This window comes from Corvus cornix, chromosome 10 (genome assembly GCF_000738735.6).
Source record: "Corvus cornix cornix isolate S_Up_H32 chromosome 10, ASM73873v5, whole genome shotgun sequence".
Taxonomy (NCBI): Eukaryota; Metazoa; Chordata; class Aves; order Passeriformes; family Corvidae; genus Corvus; species Corvus cornix.
In genome coordinates, this window is record NC_046340.1 from 6,603,104 (window position 1) to 6,623,910 (window position 20,807).

Consider the following 20,807-nt stretch of genomic DNA (forward strand, 5'->3'; position numbering starts at 1 on the left):
AAAAAATTCCCCCATGTAATGAAGAACTCTTCTAGAGAGCTGCAACACTTAGACTCTGGGTTGGATTTTATTACCGTGATGAAATTACACAAGCATTGCCTCTCTCCCCCTGCCTACTGTGCAGCTTCCCGCTCTCTCCCCTGCTCCTCGGCTGCCTCCGCACGCTCCCTCCCCGCTGGCTCCGCAACCGGGCTGGGGGCGGCAGGGAAGCAGGTAGGACACTCTGGGCTCCCTCCCAGCGCTGGGGTTCCTGGGCTGGGATCCCAGGGGCTGCATCATTGGCATGCGGCGCCTGGCAGGACTGCATCAGTGCTAGAGGAAGATGCGAGCGCGAGAGCCGCGCTGCGCCGCACCCGCCCCGGCCGCCGCACCGCCCCGCGCCAGCGGGCTGCAACAAGGTAAGAGCCAGGCTTCCCTCTGCTCCACGGAACGGGGGGACAGCTGGCAGCCCGGGGGGCTCCGTGCCGGGGAGGGAAAAGAAACTAAAGCAAAAGATGTCGCTGAAAAAGAAGATGCTCGAGGGTGCAGAGTTGGGATGGATCGGTGGGAACTGTAGGGACGGGGTCGGTGTCATGAGGCTGGAGGGGTCAGGGCAGTTGTGAATAATTTAAACCAGCCCCGTTATGCTGCCTTCGCTCCCTGCTGCGAGCCCGGGAGATGCTGCGCTGTAGAGTTTTAACTTGGGCTGGAGCAATTTGGAGCAGAGTGCTCCTGGTGGGTGTTCCGTCCGCGGTGGACCGGCAGGGAGAAGGAGAAGGTGCTCGCTTAGGGGGCAGGGGCTGTTGTGTCCGCATGGAGCTGTGTGGGACTGCGGGGGTGGTGGCACCCCAGGGCTGTGTGTGGGTGTGCCGGTGCCTGTGCGCACCGCCCCGATCTGTCCTGCACAGCCAGCACCCACGGCCATCGTCCTCCCTTCCCCATCCTCTCCACGGGAGCTTAACTGCACCTAAAGATAAAGCTGCAGTTAGTCTCCTCTCTTAGGTAGGGTTAAACGAAGCCACAGAGGAAAGCAGTGATGTGGGAGCTGGCGGAGCTGGCAGATCTGGCTCTCTGAGCAGCGGCTGTGGCGGGTGCAGGTGCTGTGGTGACAGGTTCCCGTGCGTGTGTGCATGCCCACAGCACATCCTGTAGCACAGCCAGGCACACATCGCTGCAGGGACTATTTTTCTTTTAGAGGACAAGTGTTGTTCAAGGGAAAATTTTATTACATGTGTCAAACTGCAGCATTATGATCCGTGACACCAAGATCCCATTAAAAATAATGGGTAAAAAGTGGCTCTGCAAGGATATTACTTGTTAGGGATGACCTCGTCTCTAGAAAAAAAGGAAAAGAGTAACAGCCTGATGGTGATAATGTGCAGGGGAGAAGCATGCAGGGCTCCAAGTGTGCCGAGGGGGATCCCTGACTGTTTAGGTCGGACACTTGTAAGCACACACTAGAGCTTACAGGGAACTACTGCCATGAGAGTAGAAATTTCTGGTAGGATGGGAGGAAGTTATGTGTCTGAAATGTCATGAAAATTGCTGTTTCATGTCTCCTCTGTGTCCCTGGTGCTATCACCTGGGGGAAGGGAGAGGAAAAGGCTTAATTCTCTGGTTTACTTAGCCAGATATTGAACATACAACAGTGCCCACTGATCATCCCAGGCACTGAGCCCAATGTCTGCTGCTCTTTTGGGAATACCCTTCAGTGCTTCTGCCCTAAATAACACGGGGCCCTAACACTTCATGCAGTGGGATGTCCGTGGTCAGACTCCTGCAGGACAACCTGGAGGAAGGAGTGGGAGCAGAGCCAGCATCCATGGCTTCTTCTGGTTCTTCTTCCCAATAGAAAAGCCCTCTTCCACCCTCCAGCAGAAAGAGGAGGGGAACATCTCCCTTCACTGAAAGAAAGCTACCACAGGGGCCCTGGGTCTCAAGAGTTCCAAGAGGTCCCACTTAGCTCCTGATGCTTCTCCTCCTCATGGCACTGCTGTGAAAGGCATGTCCTCCACTGTTAGATGAACTCAGCTGGAGATCAGATCTGCAAGGACACCTTAGGTTTTCCTAACACAATTTTGCAGTTGCGTAATGTGGGTGCTGGGGAACCCTTTGGGAGCATCAAAGCCAGAACCAGAAAGCAGCTGACAGGAGACAGCCTTCCACTTCAGCTTGCCAAATTCTGTCCCATGAAGCAGCTTTTTGTACCTATTTATGTTCTGGAACATCTTTATGTGAAAGTCTCTGGTACCTGACAACTTCTGGTTGAAGGAGCTGAGCTGGAGGTGGAAGCCCACTCAGGTTCTGAGGCAGCCCCCAACCTGGAAGCACAGAGCTGGGTGCTTCCCAAAAGTCAGCCTTGCACCTGCAGATGATTTCTGCCAATCTGGCCGTGTGCCTGTAGGCAGGGCGAGGGCCCCAGCTTCTGACATAACAAAGTGTGAAAAATTCCATGAGGAGAGGAAGAGCACATGGGCTGGTGCTTGGTACAGGGGGTGCAAGAGTTTAGTTTAGCCTGTACCTGCAGGGAAAAGGCAGGATGCTTAAGATGCATCCCTTCATGCTCACCATAACCTCTGAGCTGGGAGCACTGCCTTGGTGAAATGAAGTATGAGAGATGAAAAAGGCAGGAAAATTCCCCGTGGTCCATGGTGATGCTGTCCCGCCTGTTCAGCACACTGTTGGGCAAAACCTGGTGAGACAGGTCTGGTTTTGAGGCTCATCCTGCAACTGCCACAGCTCACTTTCTTGCCTGAGCCAGATGGGAGCTCCCAAGGTCCTGCCTTGTCCCCCCAGAGCTGTTGTGGGTGGCCTCTTCCTGGCCACCAGGTCCCAGGGTTGATAACAGTCCTGATGGGGAAGCCAAAGCCAGCCTTGAAAATCCTCTCCCTGCATCGTCAAGCCAGAAAATTGATTTTCCAGATCATGAGCTGAACCTCTGAAATTGTTCTCTTCTGAAGAGATTATGGAATTACTCCTGTGCTAATGAATGCTTTAATGTTACGGTGACTAAAGTCCCATAAGGACTTTAACTGCCAAAAAAAAAAGGCACTGTAGGAAAGGGGAGCCTGTGGTGGCTGTGTCAGACCTCATTTCACCATCTGGGGAAGAGGAGAGGAGGAAAACAAGAGGAGGGTGAGGAGAGAAGCTCAGGAAAATGAGGAGAGAGAAAATGAGGAGAGAGGTGAGGTTTGTCGTGGTCTCCCAGAAAGCTGCTGAATCCATCAGGAATCCCTCCTGCAGCTCCCCACTTTATCCATCCATCTCTGAGTGCAAGCAGGGAAGGTAACATTAACTACTATTAGTTAGCTATTCCCTTTTCACCATCTCTCTGGCTGTACCCTCTGGCAGCAGGGATAACCCAGCTCCTAGTGACCCAGGGCCCAGGGTGGACAGCAGAGACAGGTCTTGGGGCAGGCTGCTGTAACTCCCATGGGATTATCCAAGTTTTGCACTTCCCTCTGCCCTCCTGATGTGTTGCTGTCAGGCTCTGATGGCACCATGACACTGGTTTCCAAACATACAGTAAGAAAGTATATTCCCTGACACCCCCCACAAAGGAGTTTGCCATCTATTAGGGAGGAAATGTGCTTCTGGGGATGAGTCTGCATTCTGCTGCTGGTGTTCACAGAATACAGTCTCACCTCTGCTTTACAAACCCTGGTTTTATTGCACTGTAGCTCCATGGGTTAGAACCAGGTTGTCCCAGACTTGAGCAAGAGTGGAGTTAACCCCTAAGATGGGATGGGGAAGCAGTGCCAGGAAAATGCCTCTGTGCCACAGGAGCTGCAATGCAAGGGGAAGGCTGGTCTATATTTAGGTTAAGGGCTCTGCACAGAATGGGTAATCCTCTTTTCATGAATTATCCAGGGGATTAGACAGCTTTAAACTCCCCCAGGCCTCCCTGGCTGCAGCCAGGCTTGGTGGGAGTCAGGGGGGAAATGGCTGGAGGAAGGGAGGTGCCAGCAGGTTGCTGATGACTCATTTGGCTGCTGCCAGCCTTGCCAAGCGCTCCAAGAGGTCACCAGGGGCCCAGACGCAGAGTGACACACGAGTGACGTGCAAGGCGAAAGGGAACATCCCAATTAGGAAAGAATATGGAGCTTTATAAATAATTGCAGAAATGAGGATCATGGCAGCAGGTAGGAGGAGGGACAAGAGACCCAAGGCAGCAGTTTTCCAAAGTGTAATATCCTTGCTAGACTTTTCCAAGCTGCTTCTCTAACCAGAAAAAGAGATGCTGTAGGAACTGCAGCTGATACATGCAAGGAGATGCTCCAAACCCACCTGCTTGGGCTGGCTCTGCAAATGCGATTTTGGGGATGCGAGTCAGGTTCATCTATTTGGAGTGCGAATGGATCACTGTCAATACTCCATTCAAATGTTGAAGGGAGGCCAACAGCACAGCTCAGGGACAGTGAGGGGGTGGGGAAGGATGGGATGCAAGCAGGGAGGCAGGCTAGATTGCACCAAAACCTGAATATTTCACTCCGTTATGGAGCAAATGCCCATAGCAGATTTCTGCTCTTTATCTAATGCACAGCTGCTAGAAACAAAAGGAGTCCTGTCACTAATCTCACCTTGGGAGCCTGTACATGCCACAGAAGAGACATTCTTGTCACCTCTACGTGTGGGTCTTGGGACAAAGCTTTGGTGGGGAGATGAATGAGAAAGGCTCACCTGTGTCCACTGGGCTGTGACTGACATCCAGCTCCGCAAGGATGACCAGGGGGCTTTTCCTCCTTTTGCCAAAGGCAGCGGAAAAAGCCAGCAGGGAGGACCAGTTTGTGAAACAGAAGCAGAGTCCCTGTGTCCTAGCTGATTTTCTCTCCATGGGGTTGTGGTGGGGCCACTCTCTTCCTCCCCTAATCTCTAGAAGCTGGGGTCTATCTCTAAGCTAGTATGGTTTGCCTTCACTCGGTTTTCAAGGCTGTAACTAAGAAATCAGTGCAGGGCTTTGATTTCCCCAATTTTCTTCACATTTTAATGCTGCCTAGACATCTAGCCACCTTGCCCTGGAGTTACATCCCCACGAACCTGTGGACCCTCACAGTACAGCTCTTATCTTCCAGAGTCACCTTGGCCACCCTTATCTGGACTGTGGAAAAACCAGGTTTATTCGTGGGAAAGTTGAGTGCACCAAGGCACTTTATTTTCCCTGCATTTAAATCAATTTATACCATTCTCTGCTGCTTATCCCACATAACCTAAATCAGGATTCGACCCTGCTGTGCTTTCCCCTGCCCAGAACTGGGACAAATTGAAAGCCTTGTTCTACTGTTCAGCACTCCTTCTTTTACTCACATCATCTAGAGGATGCTGTTTAAATAATGTCAGGGGAGTCTGAGTTGAAGAGGGAATAAAAGAACAGTCTCCCAACTCACTGCTAGGATGGGGAAATCTGTGGCTGGCCCTGCAGCTCCTGCCTTGCCCAGGCACACAAGCAGAGTCAGTATCAACCCTGGCTTGTTTCTGCCTGTGAAGGCAGAGCTAGAAATCACTGGAGAAAGCCTGGGTGGAAGAGGGAAAGCAAAGAAGGAAAAGACCAGGGAAAGTCTTTGCCTTTAATGTGAGCTAATGTCTTTCCTCCCTGCGTCGAACATCCTCAATTTCCTGTTTAACTTAAAGTCAACACATCTGTCATGTTAGCATCGCCCGCTGCCTGGTTTCCCCAAGCCACCCCCCTCCCATCTGCTCTCCTTCCTGCCTCCAGCCTCCCTCCACTCCCATTGCTCCGTGGCTGGGGGGTGTGTGCATGCGATGGTGTTTTCTGCTGGCTGATGGACTTTTCCATAGCTCGTGCTTCAGTACCTGGATGTGGTCGCAGTGGGATGATCGGCTTGGCTTGCAGAGCATTTACTTCTAATCTCCGGCTTGTGACATCCTAGCAGAAAGGGGCAAGCCTTTCAGGAGCAGCTCCACGGGCTAGAAAAAGGGGGAAAATGGCTGGTGAATGGCTGTGATGAGATATTTCCTAGTTCTGGTAAGCAATGATGCTTTTCTCTTTGGTCCCTTTCTGGGCAATCAGTCCAGATACAAAAGTAATAGGGCTTAACGGGGTAGAAAAGCAAAAGGAGGGAGCTGAAAAAGAGACAGAAAAAAACCCAGTGAAGCTAATTTGGTTTGTACTGAAGCTTTTCCAGGGATCAGTGCTTATCAAAGCAATTTAATTACTGTTATATGAGAGGCTGGGAATCAAGCAGATCAATGTGTGTGCCTGGGCAGTCGGACCAGCTCTCACTCACAGGCAGATCCATTGCCCACCCTGCATTTTTTCCTTTGTGTTGTCCAGCTTGGTCTGATGTTTTCCATGTACTATGTGAGCTCCTACCTGAATGCTGCTTTTTCTGCCCTGTGCTTGTTACTGCAGGAGTTGTGGGAAGTAATTCATAAATTCCTGCCCCTAAGTTGATGCATAAAGCCTCGCAGCTTTCCTAACTGATAAACTATCTCCGTCCTGAAGTCTAACTGCATTTTTCACTGAAACCAGTTCCCTCAGTTCTGCCAGTGGCTGATATAGAGAGAGGTGCAGATAAAGATGTTTGGAGGGAAGAGGGTGTCACAGGACACTATTAGGACCATGAGCTGTCTGGTGTCCTGGACATTGGATTACTCCAAATGAGAGGTTTGCAAGTCAGTGTCTCACAGGATTCTCAAAATAGGTGTCCTGCATCTTAGCTGAGTGACAGCAGAGCTCTTATACTAGAGATGAATTTAGGGCCCTTGTTTAAAGAGGATCAGGGAATAATAAACCTAAGAGCAGCCTTTGCAATCTGGCTGTGTTGAATCTGTAAAGGTCTGTACATAACAGAAAAAACAAAGGAGAAATGTAGTGATGAAGCTCTGGCAATTTTTCTAACAGGTTCAAAGATATGGCCTTCTTGACAGACCTGAGTTTTACCTAAAAACTGGTGCAGAATTTGGTTTGGGGATACCAAACCAATTCTTTTTCCTAGATTTATTTATGACAAGCAGAATTAAAACTAGCTCTGGAGAACATTTCAGAGATGACTTGTTTATAAAAATATTCCTCTCATGATGTATTCATGTAGAAACCTCCACTTGCTAAAAACTCACACATTTCCTACTCTTTGATGTTAGATACGGTAACACTGAGAGTAGGGCACTTTGGGGTTTGTGATTATTCTAGAGAAACCTAGAAGCACCAGCTATACTAAATTCTAAAGAAAAAGATCCTCCTCTCTTCAGCAGCAGGTTTTGACTTGGAGTTTTGTTTCAAATGCGTTTCAGGGGGACAATCTTTTGTACCAAATCTGTGCGGTAAAGAGGGGGTGAAGAGAACATGGGGAACTGGAAGGGGCTTTGCGTGGCTTAATCCCAGCACTGGGCAAGAAGGAGAGAGTGCAAGTGCAGGAACTGCCCAATTTGTTGTCTTTGGGGGGTTGATAATATGAGGAAATCATCTTAGAGAGGACAGCTTTTGCATCCTTTAACCAAAACACCATGGTTTGTTTCAAAAGGTTGAAAATCCTTCATTCCACATTTCCTGGAATATTGCTTCTGAGCACCAGAAATGTCTATAAATTATTTTTCTTGTTGAATTATCTCCTAAAACCTGCAGTAATGTTGATGCCAGAGTATCTCTGCTGTCAGTTTGATGTGTGCACTTCTCCCACATTCAGTCTGAGATGCTGGCCAGTGGTGACTGTGCTTTCCTGTCCCTCTGCAGTGCTGAGACAGGCAGTTAATTTCCCCTGTTTAATTAATGCCTCTGTAATATTTATAAAGAGAAAAATCTCATACCCATCTGTGATAACTTTGGTGCTTCTGCCAAGATGAAATTCTAGGGCCAAATGAATATTACAATATGCTGGATGTAGAGATGTTCATAATGTCCCAAATTTCCTGAGCCACCCTGATTTGATAATGGGGAATTGAAGGACCGATCCTAAACTCTTTGTTTCTGGATAGAAACGGAATCGAATGTGCTAGAGAATTAATGAATGTTATTACTTTAATTGAATTTTAGTCTTTTCTTATGGATATTTGGGTTATAAAGGATGGATTTCCCTTGTGAAAACAAAATCCATTTGGTGAGGGCAGGGAGTCATATGGGATCTTGAATGAAGAATAGTCCAGATCATTCCTGTGAAGGCACTTCGCATCAATCATCTCTTCAAGACAAGGTAATCAAGAAGATGGAAGATGAAACCTTTCCTTGCCAGGGAGACTTCCACATTATTTGATTGAAATTGGAATCCTGTCACCTCACGCTTGTCTCTCCAGATTTTTCTTACCACATCTGCTAAATTACCACCAGCTATTTGCGTTTTAAATGAGAGTTTCCTCCCGCACACCCCATCTGCTCAGCCTGTTTGTTCTTCCCGTGCAGTCACGACTTGGTGATCACGGTTACAGCAGAGGAAACTCACTGGTGTTGGGGGGAGAAGGAAGTGATGTGGCCTGGCAGATTCCCTTGGCTTTGTTGGATCAAAAGAGGAGCTGGGTTAAAACTGAGGGGAGAACCTCTTATGAATGAGATTTAAGTCAAGGCAAGGGAGCTGGGTAGCTCAGGCCACTTTGAGGACAATTCTTCTCTTTTTCTAGTACCACCCCAGGGAATCTTTACAAACAGACGTCAGAGAGTCTCCAATATCTAAGCTCTCCTGAGCATGTTCTCAGCTGCCCTAATGCCAGGGTGGCAGAAGAAATTACAGCTTCTCTAACTCAGAGGTGGTTGAAATGTGAGAGTACTTTAAGTATTCTAATCTCCCTCATTAAAGTTGGAGGGGCTGCAGGTTTTCAGAGGTGTTTTCTGCTCACCTTAATGTCAAACCTGGAGATATGGCTACAGATAGAGAGGGATGTGGTAGAGACTTGCCAAGTTGTGATGTGGAGGAGATAGTCAGTAGGGCTGCTGACTTATCTTTTCAAATCCAAGACCCAGGCAACATCAGAACTGACCAAGAGAAGCCAGGTACAGCTCCAAGACGCCTCTTGGCATGAGGACTGTGTCAAGCCTGGTGCTGGGCAGGCTCCTCCAGGAGATGCTGCAGGACTGTGAGGGCCCAGTTCTCACAGATTCAGTGTTTCCAGTCAAACTTGGTGTCTCTCTCTGCTTCACAGCAGCTCTTGTGGAAGATGAGTTTGCAGAGAGCTGGAATTCAGCAGCTCCCCACTGGGTGATGGATGGATTTGTTCAAGCCCGTGTTCCCACCGTGCTGCCAGCACAGCAGCTGCCTCCTTGGCCTCCCACCCTCCCAGGCTGGGAGTAAGAAGTGTGGTGTCCTCTGAGCACCACTGCAGTGTGGAGGCTTTCCCAGTCCTGGCCTGGAGATAATCCCTGCGGGGTGCTCTGTAAAATGCGAGAGGCTGACCCCTTTTGACCGTGGGGAAAGTGCTATGGGTGACAATCTGCTCCTGCACATGACATGCTCCACACCCCTCCTACTCTTGAGGTACTGCAGTGGTAAACTGAAGACAGGTCCTCTGTCAGGACACAAGTGGTGTCTCAGGGATTGCTCCCACCATATCCCTCTAGGCATCAGGGAAAAACCTGCCTCCTCCAGGGGACATTTCTCTTGCCCTTTGTGGCAGATGGTCAGGCTGCTGCAGATTAACTGCTGTAGTTATTGCATCTTACAGTTTCCTGGACTCCTGAAGTTATATCCAAGCCCTTCTCAGGCACGCAGGATTCTCCTGGTGCCCCCCTCTGCCTTGATATTCGGAGGAGACTGCCATGGAGGAGGTGGTGGTGACCTCTTTGAGGAACCTCATTTATGTTGCAGTCCTACAAGTAGTGACGGCCCTCCATCAAGCCCAGTTACACCTTGTTCTGCAGCTCCTGTGAGTCACACTCCCTGGGAGAGGAGCACATCTAGGGTATCAGGTTAGAGGCAGATTAAATTGGATGCCTCCCTGAGGATGATGGAGGGTTTGGGGGACAAGAATGGTAGTAAGCAAAATTCTTCTCCAGCTGTACTTGGCACAGAGGCTGTGTTGCACTGGACACTCCTACTGATGGATAAAAGTTCTTTTAGATTTACAAACTGTCCTGGGTGGGTGGATCCTGATGTTATTCTCAGGGCTGTAAATCCAGTAAAATAAGTAAAATTTCTCTGGACTTACACCAGAATAAGTGATGGATGGGCTGTTATGAGAGATATGGTACCTCATAATGTAATAAATGCAAAAAGTGATAATTCTGCTCTGTACACAAAGTCCTGGGCTCTCTCTGCCCTGATAGATGGGAAGTAGGAGAAGAGGAGATTATTTGGGCTCATGCTGCTTGGGGCCACAAGAAGTGTGGGCTTTTTACAAAATGGCAACGGATTCTCAAATGCTTTCAGCCCACTTCAAAGGAGGAAACCTGACCCAAATTCCTCTCATCTGCTTCCACTGAAAGTGAGAGTACTGGTGGGATCAGCCATTTCTTGGGGGGGTTCATTTGTCCTTCTACACCCCTAAACCAATGCACTTGCAGCCCAGTGCATTTCAGATGTTTTGTCAGGACTGTTTCATTGCAGCAATCTAGTGTGCGTTAATTATAAGCACACGTAAATGAGGTGTTAAATGATTTATAGGCAGACCCAGATCGAGAAATCCCAGTGGTTTCTTCTCCTGATATGTAGCTGCTGTTGAAAAAGTCAGACTTCCTGGCACTGAGGAGGAGATGAGGAGTCTTTTCACTTGCAATTCAGACCCGAAATTGCTGGGCTTGGTGCAGGCTGAGCCTCCCTGGTGAGCCCAGGCAGGCTGTGACCAGCATGAAAGGAGCAGGGAGCCCATCTCCAGTGGGGCCAGCACATGCATGACAAATCCTGCTGCCACCACTGCCAGTCACTGGCCCTCTGGGCACTGTGGTGGGACACCCTTGGGAAGATGGGGAATGCCTTTTGCATTCTCAGAGCCAGAGGATGGGAATTAGGAACAGAGTAATTTTAATTAATCTTGTACTTATTATTTATCACTAATTGGATATGCTTTTGGTGCTTTTTTCCCCCTTCTTTTAGATAAGGGTGTTTAGGGTTGGTTATTAGTATCCATTTAAAATTCTAGCAGGGGAGGATCCTTTGTTCTTAGGAGCTCAGACACTGCAAAACTGTCAGGTTGCAGGGCTCGGGGGCTCTGGTAGGAAACATTCATAGACCATTTTTGACCAGAAAGCATTTGGTGCTTTGACATGAATTTAGAAAGTCAAGCATGACTAAAGCGGGTCACTTTGGGGTCTCTCCTTAAGGCTCTATTTCCAAGCAACCCTCCTTAAGTGTGCTGGCTACCAACAGTCTGTGCTGAATGCTGCAGAGCCACCAGATGATGTCCTTTAAACTCCTGCAGTCCCTCTGACACACACGGAACAGGCACTAAGGGAATGAGGAAAGATTAGGAAAAGCCTAATTTTGCCCCAACACACACCCTGCAAGTTCTGCAAAGCCTTGTCTGTAGCCAAAGCTTACACCCTGCCTGCTTTAAAACCAGAAAGAAATGGGAGGGAGCTCAAGTCCTGCTGACTCACAATTACAGGGCACTGAGCACAGCAATTTCCCAGCCATCAGTAGGAAAGGAAGTAAGATTTACACCTGGAAAGCATCAGGGAATTTGGAAGGGAGGAATGAAAAATAAGTTGCTTCAAAGCCATGATGTTTGAAAGCTGTCACAGCTCAAGCAGAAGGCTGAAGCAGGGCTCCCATTTGGCTTTCTCCACAGCAAATCCGGAGAGGAGGCAAGTTCTCAGGATGGAGAGAGGCTTGGTGAGGATGAGAGCCCCCATCCCCCCTCGCCCGCTCTGTGCCAGGCAGCTGCTGCTGGTCCCTGCAGTTCCAGGCCACGCAGCTGATTAAATATTGAAAGGGTTTCATTGCTGTTGCTTGAAAAGCTTCTGTCTGGATGAAAATGAAGTTATGTGAGGACAAGTTTGTGCTGGTGAAATTAGTCTCTGTTTGAATACATCTGGCCATACCATACAAACAGACCCAAAATAGCTTTGTGGGTTTTAACAAAAAGGCACCATCAGGACGTGGGTTTGGGTTCCTCAGTTTCGGAGCCAAGGTGTGGGAGTGCTCAGGGGGGTGGGGTTTGCAAATGGGGGTCAGGATGAGTTGTCAGAGACCCTGTGGCATTCAGAGGCTGTTGCAGGTGTTCAAAGGCTGGTTGTGAGGAGAGCCAACACCTGAGGTCTGTGTGTTCACAGAACAGCTCCAGGCTCACCTCCTACACACCCCCAAAACCCTGGGAGAGACAGTGATGGATGGAGGTGCAGGCAGAGAGAAGAGAGGGGAAAGGGATTTGTGATGAGTTATAGGATAAAGGCAGAGGCAGGAGGAGAGTTGGGGTTAGAGGCAGGGGCCAAAAGCGTGAGAGATTGAGAGGGTTGATCTGTGGGCTGTGACTGTAGGGAGTGTCACAGCATCACAGCTTGGCCTGAGACATTTAGTCACTTTTTGCTGTCAGAAAAGACATGTTTGAGCAGGAGAAGGAAGTTCCCTTCATTGTCTGAGTGTCCAAAACAGACATGCAAATCTGTCCTGTGATCAAAGCAAAACTTTGGAAAAATGTCTCTTAACTCATTAGTGTAAGTATAAACAGAGAAAAGATATCAACTTGATTAAAATGCTGCTGTAATCTGCAGAGATGCTGGATAATCTGTCCTGAAAGCACCAGGCCACGTAGCAGGCAGGGAGGCCATCCAGCCTGGATGAACAGGACAGGCTGGGTAAAGTGGTGCTGGTCTCTCTGGGTCACACGGAGGTTCAGACAGAGGAAGGAGAGACAGGATTTCCATCCTTCCTGCAAGGGGAATTTAGTCCTTGCATTGGACTGCATTTATTTTAATCATCACTGAGAATTGGTTTCTGGTTGTTTTATCTATAAATTAGGTCCAATTTTGCCATAATTTTATGAAATATTTTTAGAATTTGATGGTAGCATCCTATGAGAGAGAAGTCAGTAGAAATGCCTGTGACTGAACATGCAAGCAAAGCTTTGCTTACTCACAGCCTGAGCGAACTGGCCAACATTTGCTAAACAAAACAAGGCAATTTTTCCCCAATGGTAAGGAAAAAAGGGATCAGATTTATCTTCCTTGCTCAGGCTAAGGTGATATGTCTGCAGCAGGATTTGTGTTTTCATTATTCTTTGGACCTAATTGAAACTCGATTTCAAAAATGACATGAATCAGTTCAGTTTATGGGAGTCAATAAGCGGTTTGTAAATGGTTTTTTTAGTGTTTCATGACAATTGTTAAATGCATTTGATTAGAAGAACATAGTCACAGCAGGGCCGATGGATGGATTCTCATCTGAGCAAATCTGGATTAATCTATAGCCCTAAGGTTGTGATCCATAACATATTTGAAATCAAATTAAAAATCAAGACTGCTATTAAAATGGGATGTGTGTTCATGGTGAAAGTCATTTGCTATCATTTTGGCATCTTTTTCATTCTTTCAGAGCATCTAGTGTAGCTCTTCAATTTCAATTATTTTTTCATAATTATAAAACAAGTTTTTACACTGGGAAATATTCCATCTGGAAGATTTCCAAAAGAAAATATTTCTTTTGACATTTAAAAATCAAATTCTGAAACGGTTTTTAATTCCTACTAGACTTAGATAAGCCATTTGATTAAAAAACAATCCAGAGTTTCCATCTCCCAGCAGTGTACTGAAAAATGCAGGACCTCATTATAATTATTAAATTAATTATTGTTGAGGATTTTTTTCCCTCATATGTGCTATGAAATAATGCTGTGATTTTGGCAGACTTCCAGCATCTGAGCCTGTGTGGCTCAGCAGAAATGCACGGCAAGGAAGGAAGCAAATGAAGGCTTCACATCTGTGCTGCACAGGTTTTCCCTCAAATGGGAAGGAATGCCCAGCCTGCCAACCCCACAGGTTGGAATTAAATCCCCCAATCAAATAGGTCAGCTTGGAACAGACCCTCCCCAGGGGTCTTGATCTCCTGCACATCTTCCTGAATGAGAGGATTTTCCCCTTTTAATGCTTTGGAAACGCAGCAGCCCGAGGGCTGTGGGATGGAGGCTCAGGGCCCCATTAGAGTCTGTGGCACCTGAATTGTAGGAGACAGCCTTTGTCTTTTCCCAATTAATAAGTGTAGCTCTTGTTCAGCTTCTTCCTTTAATCCCTACTTTCCATCAGTGCAAAGTGTCTGGGAGGAACTCTCTGTGGAGGGATCTCCCCTGGATGGGAAAAGCTGTTTGGCTGCAGGAGTGGTGGTGCAGGGCTTGGGGCCATCCACCCACAGGCAATCATAGGCACCCACAGACACCCACAGGCACCCACAGACACCCACTTTCCCATGGGGAGCTGGTAGGGGCTTCAGTGGCCTTTCAACAGCAACAAAACCAGCAGCTCCTTGCCCTGCCTTTGCAGCACGTGGGAGGTGGCAGCTGGTGGATCCCTGCCCTGTGGGGATGCTGGGGATAATGAGGCTGCTTCCCTGATTAACTCTGGCAGTGGCTGCTGAGTTAATTAGTGGGCAGATATAGGATACCAGGCATTACTAATTTGTCCACAAATGCAGCTTGGAGCTGAGTGGGTTTGGGGTGAAATTCGTCCCTGCTGTTAGCAAAAATAATTTTCAATATCTGTTTCAAAATGTTTCAAATTCCTATTTGAGCAGGAGATGCTTCTGCTGTTTCCACTGTGAGATTCCATCATGAGGTTCAATCTGCATGGGATTTCAGTTCAATTCAGAATCTACATGGCTTCATTTCACATCCATCTGGCCCTGTTTGCCCATGTCTGGACTTGTGCCTTGCCCTTGACAGGTGTGGTCATTCAGGTTTCGTCTCCTCACCAGGAAGGGGAATCTTGCTTGCTCCAAGTGAGGGAGATCCAGTTAAGCATGGGAGGCTCCTGAGAAGTGCCTAGAAATAATTAATTTACTGTGGTTGCAGAAGCAGAGGCTTGTTCTGACCAGTCGTGTGTGGTTAAAGCACATAAAGACAGAGCTCTCCCAGGATCCAGCTCGTATAGAAAGGACAGGCAGGACCCTCAAAGCCTTCAGCAATTTCACAGGGAGCAACTGTTCAGGTTTGCATGAACTTGGAGCACCCCAGTGAGAATTCCTGTCCTTGCAGCTGGAAAAGAGCTGTTACCAAATGTTCATTATGATAGTAACCACTTCGCCATTGGCTTGTCGCCATGGCATGATCTGTGCATCAGCAACTCCATTTCCTGCCAGATCCAGGTAGGCAGATGTTTTCTTTGGGAGTGTTGTGGAGACTGCAAGTGCTTTGGATTGGGATACTATGCCCGTGCTGCATCTGCTTTCATCAGATGCTCCTTCCATAGGACATCAGAGATAGCATCTGAGTGAGTGATGGAAAATAGGTGGAGTAAAAAGGGTGAAAGGTTGAAAATGGAGTTACCTGTTTGCTACTCAGTTACTCATCACACAGGAGGGGTTTTCTTTCTTTTTGTTGCTGAGTCAATTGTGCATATCACACTTTACCAAACGAGCCTGTTCTGCATCCTTATGCAGAGCATTTCTTGCTTGAAGATGGAGTCAATTACAGTGCATGTATTTACCCAGCCTGAGGAGCCTGCCTGGCTCCCATCTATATTTCATCAGCCCAGTGCTCCCCGAGGCTTGCAGCACTTTGCTCTGCCTGCAGTGAAGGGCTCCTCCACTGCAAAAGCAACGACTCAAGAGAAACGCACAGACAGATGAAGTTCTCTGGATTTAACATCTCCTGGCAGCCTTGGCCTTATCCCCTTAATTCTGGGTGGCATTTGGATGCTCTTTTCAGCAGCCAGACACCAGCTGATGTTTAATCTACCTGCCACTGGGCTGATGTAGAGAACAAGCTGCTCCTCACACCCTGTGCAAGTTGGAAACCAACAGCAGCACTGACCCCCTCCTGCCATGCGGTGGTGTCTTTTCCATCTTTAACTCATAGAAGGGTTAAAGCAAGGTCTCCAAAAACTTCTGGCTCGGCGGTACAGTCAGCGCAGGCTAACACAAGTTACTGACAGCAGTTTGTCTTTGATTTTCAGCAACCCCACGGATGAGGTTTCTGTCTATCCCCTCAAGATCCTGTCCTTCAGCCCCAGAAATGTTGTTGTCAGGAAGCTTTGTCTAAATTTCAGCATCAGTTTGAATTTCAGGCTTTTACATCTGCTGCAAATGTCCCAACACCCCTGGACAGCTCTACTGGAGCTGGACAGTCCCTTTACAACATCCAATGAAGCCAATGGGTTCATGGAAAAGAGAAACTCCCCATCTATCTTTGAAGAACATGTTCATTCCCTCTGGTCAAAGAATGTTCATCCAAAAATTTTATTCTCAAAAGAAAAGGCATCTGTTCTGGACAAATTAGAAATGTTTGAGAAGCAAATGTTTCCTTTTGTCCATTTACACTGAAAATTACTAAACCTGCTGCAGAACTTTGAATCCTCAGGGAAAACCAGCCAAATTTTCAAGAAAAATATTACTTATGTGAAGAAAAAACATTTTTAGCACCTCTTTTTTTTCATAGAAAACCTGTCTATTTTTTGATGCTTTTTCTTGCTTTATCAGCCTGATGAGACAGACAAGCAAGGAGTAGAAAACACTTCAGATTGATTTTTTTAACCTTCAGAGTTATTCCCCTGATTTCTAGTAGATTCCCCATTTTCTGGGCTCTCAGTCAGAATCATGTGGAAGAAACAATGTCTGTTCCTCTCAGTAGGACTGTATTTTTAGAAGGGATGCAGAAAGGAGACGTAAGGTGTTTTTTCTCCACGTAACATATGAGCTTTCCAATAGTAATCCCATTTTTTTATTATTTTGATTTTACTTTAGGATTGAAATACTGTGGGTCTTGATGGTATTTGAACCCATCTTTGCCCATGTGTGATTTCTTCACAGTGTTTTTATCGTGGAAAGAATAAATGACACATTAGAGTTAAATCTTCAGTCACTGATAGTGCACCTTGCTTTTCTTGCAGCTGGGATCAAGCCAAAGGAATAATTGTGTGTATCTATGCAATGCATATCTCTGAAATCTCCAGCTCACATTGCTCCGGGATCCAAACACAGGTGATTTTATGACAGTTAATACCTGCTGTAATTAGGAACCTAATTAAATATTCTCTGATCTTACCCTTCTCAGAGTCGATCAGCTCAGGAGGCTGATTCAGATTTTCCAACTCTTTCTTCACACAGTCTCCTACAGCAAGTAAAGCATGGTGATTTCTAGCACCCTTTGAAGTACAGACACTGCTCCTCAGCATCCCAGAGCTCAGGGGTGAATAGACCAGCAGCATGAGCCAATGTTGCGGGTAAGTTCCTAAAAAGTATGTCAAATATGTTAAAAAAAAGAAATCACACAGAATGACTGAGCTAGAAAGGAGCCAGGGAGGGCAGGAAAGCTGGAAAGCTTGGCCACTTTTGAGCAGAGAAAGTCAGCAGTGCCTCAGCCATCTGTAGCAGCACAGCGGGCGATTTGTCAGGTTAGGGTGGAAATGAGTCTGAGAAGGAGCTGGTCTGTGGCTGGGGGCAGGTGCTGAGGGTGCTGTGCCGAAGGATCAGCAGCTTTGCCTTCGCTTGGCAGCCAGGGTTACTCTACCAGAAGAAATCAGCCCTGTCCATGAGCCAAGGGAGCTCTCTGCATGATGTCATGCTGCAGGGGAACCCCTTGCTGCAGGTGCTTCCCTCCTGCAAAGTGCTGGAAATGGGAGAAGTAGACAGAAAAGTCAGGCAAAACTTCCCTGCCTGTACCAGGGGTTCTGTGAGCTCAGACTGGCTTTTAGTCTGGCTGGGAGAGGTGGGTGCTCTGAGTGAGAAGGGCAGAAGTGGCTGTTGTTTGTAGGAACAGCACTGAGGCAGCCCTGGGGTTATACAGGCAAATATCAGGGATGAATTTGGGTTCACAAAGCCTTGCTATGCTTGCAATCCACTGTAGTGAGTGGCACAACTGTGCTGGTCACCCAGCTCTGACCACAGGGGAGTTCCCCCAGAATTTGCAACAGTCAAAGACAGCAACAGATTGGGAACCCTCAGGGAGAGAGATTTTCCTTGTTTTCAACAAATTAGGAGAGTAATTTCTAAATGATTAGGGAGAGTTACTTCCCAGAGAAAATCCTGCTCATCTCACAGTGAAATTCCGAGGTACATTGCTTGCAGACAGGAAACCTCTGCAATCTTCTCAACTCTGCATCAAACTCTGCTACCCCAAATTCAGGCACCGTGCAGCTGGTGTTGAACAGAGACCTCCTGCAGAACCTTGGAAGGAGAGTCTAGATGAGGACAGCTGGGCAGGGGGCACTTAGGAAGCAGGTAAAGCTGTTCCCTACACTCTGTAGAGGACGGACACACCTTTTAGACACCAAATTTTATGAGATAAGGTCTTACTAAAAATTAAAAAAACCATGAAGGACCAAATGCCTCACCTGGAGGTTGTTGTGGAGCCTGGCTCAGATTAGTTCAGAGGTATAGTGTGGCTTTTTCTTGCTCTCTAATTGTGTGGAAAAAAGGCTTTACCTGGATCCTACAGGTGTGAGCAGCCCTGCACAGCAGCGCGTGGCCATGGGAAGCAGTGAGCAGGGAATATCCTTGTGTCATGTCCAGGCAGCTGTGTCATGTGGCCCATGACTGCCTCCACTAAAGGCCATAGGCCAGTCCTGGAGCAATCTCTGGGCACCAGCACCTCAAAGCATGGGGGTCTGGCCAGGACCCAGCCCCAGTCATGGGTTATTGGTAACTATGGAAGCTGCCACCGTGTCCAATCCCCAGCTTCCCTACAGGGAATTGAGAAACTTGTTTTATTTGGAAATAACAGACCCTTCCACAGACCAGTTTTAGAACACATCTCATCCCAATCCCAGCAGTAAACCCATTTACTGTGGAAAAGAGGCAGGCGGTGCTTGGCCCTCTTCCAGCACTGAGCTTAAAACACAGCAGGCACGTCAATGCCTTCAGCTGTCAGCTCTGTGCCCATCTCTAGATCTGTTTGAGGTTTCCATGTGTGCAGGGGCTGTAGAGACTCGGCAGTGTCCTCATTCCATATTCATTACCTTGATTCCTCATATCTGCACCTCGCTGGAAAACCTGATGAGGGAATTCAGTGCTCAGGCAAAGCACCAACTCCACAGGCCTGAAAACCAACCTCCTCTACAGCACAAACACACCAGTTTTACCAAGCAACAGCAATTTGGATGCCCTTATCCAGCAGAGATGCAACATTGCCTACCTCTGTTCCCAAGTATCTCGCAGCATATTCGGAAGGTAGAAAGCACTCAATGCCATCCCCAAAACAGGAAATAGAGACAGAGATGGCAGTCACACAGAGCCCTATAAAAAATCTGTTTCAGAGAAAGAACTTTCTATATAAAATGTCCAAAATTGAGGTGTTAATCACAGGTCCATGATGGTCTCCTACCATCACTTCCCTGCAGGGATCTCATACAAGCAAGAGGGGAACTGGTCACCTCTTTCCCCTCCTGCCTGGCTTGCAGTGACGGGATCTGTTCCTGGAGGTTTGGCACTATGGGTTTCTGTGCTCTGGCTGTTTATTCCTGGGCAACCAGAAAGATTTTGCAGCCACCAGACTTTACATTCATCACTAAAGTGCCATCAGAAAGCAGCTTTTTGCCTATTCAGTCTGTGTTAGCTGAAAGGCTTGATATCCACCCTGTCTGTCGGCTATTCCCTGGCTCCCTGACAAGGGAGTGTGAGGTTACACTTTGATAAATAACTTCTGATCATCACCCTCTTGCCACTTTCTTCACCTGGGATATTCTATCCTTTTTCCCCTGAAGAGGCATTAGTGTGATCTGCCTTGATTTGTTATCCCCTTGAAATTTGCCAGCTAATCCCCCCAGGCTTGTCATCTGGAGGACACCTGCTCTCACACTCCACTTCTTCCTGCCTTCTCCCATACATCATCCAAGATTCCTGCTTCTAGCAAAAGTCTTGAATTTATCTTGTTTTAGCTTTACTCCAGGTGTGATAGACTGTAATTCTCTCTTCCCCGTGGGGAGCAGAAGCCACTTGCTGAGATATCACTTTATCTTCTGGTGTCATTTCTGTGTCAAAAGTCCCAGTGCAGCAGGTGAAGGGAAAGACATTCCACAGCCTTCCTATTACTGCTACCCAGGATTGACAGCCCAGGGAAACATCTAGCTTGGGATCCCCTCTCTGACAGTTGGCACCAGCAAAATATGTCCAAGAAAACTTCTTGGTGGACAGTTACAGATCAGCCCACACCAGAGAGTTCTCTTGATATTTGCCTCATGTCTTGAAGAACTTATTTCTCCCAGTAGAAAAAACATGTTGTAGAAAAAGAAACTCAAATGAAACTGACTTTTTTTCCTCAAATACATCCAATCCCTTCTTTTTAATGCTGCCAAGATGTTGCCTTTTATTCCCAGGGCCCCCACAGGTTAGTGTGTAAACAGGAATTTCCTTGTGCAAGATTTTAATCTCTTGCCTTTCAAATTTCTTAAATATCCCTTTGTCCCCTATTATGAGACTGCAAGTCCATCTCATTTACATTTTGAGGACAAAGAGACTGTGGTGGTTTTTTTTTTCTCCCCCATTGCAAGAGATATTTCCCATGTCCCAACATATGCTTGAAAACAGAGCCCACATTGGGGGTGAGGAAGGCAGATACTGCATGGAGACCTTTTAAAAGCTGCTATCTTGTCATGCCTTCCCTTCCTCCCAACACAGGTCTTTGGTGTGTGCTAATCTGGCAGCCACTTGGCCACCAGAGCCGTCTGCCAGTGGGTGACTCCACTCAGTCCTGACAGCATTGCCAGCTGACTTGGGGCTGAAGGGAGGAGAGAAAACAGAGCTCTGTGCTGGGGCGCAGGACACAACCTCTGCAGCTCAGTGGGGAGGAACAGCATCAGCAGTAGGAGT

General features: G+C 47.6%; 1 protein-coding gene across 2 annotated transcripts in view; it reads left to right on the forward strand.

The window, feature by feature from the left end:
• The first annotated feature begins 5,696 nt into the window (after positions 1 to 5,696).
• Positions 5,697 to 20,807, forward strand: part of SV2B (synaptic vesicle glycoprotein 2B) — a 59,321-nt gene continuing 44,210 nt past the window's right edge. The window contains exon 1 of one of the 2 annotated variants that reach the window (XM_010391019.4): positions 5,697 to 5,962. The gene's annotated coding sequence lies outside the window, so the exon portion shown is untranslated. Of the gene's footprint in view, positions 5,963 to 17,108; positions 17,225 to 20,807 lie in introns of those variants that run through there. The other variant, XM_019280995.3, reaches the window with a different exon arrangement.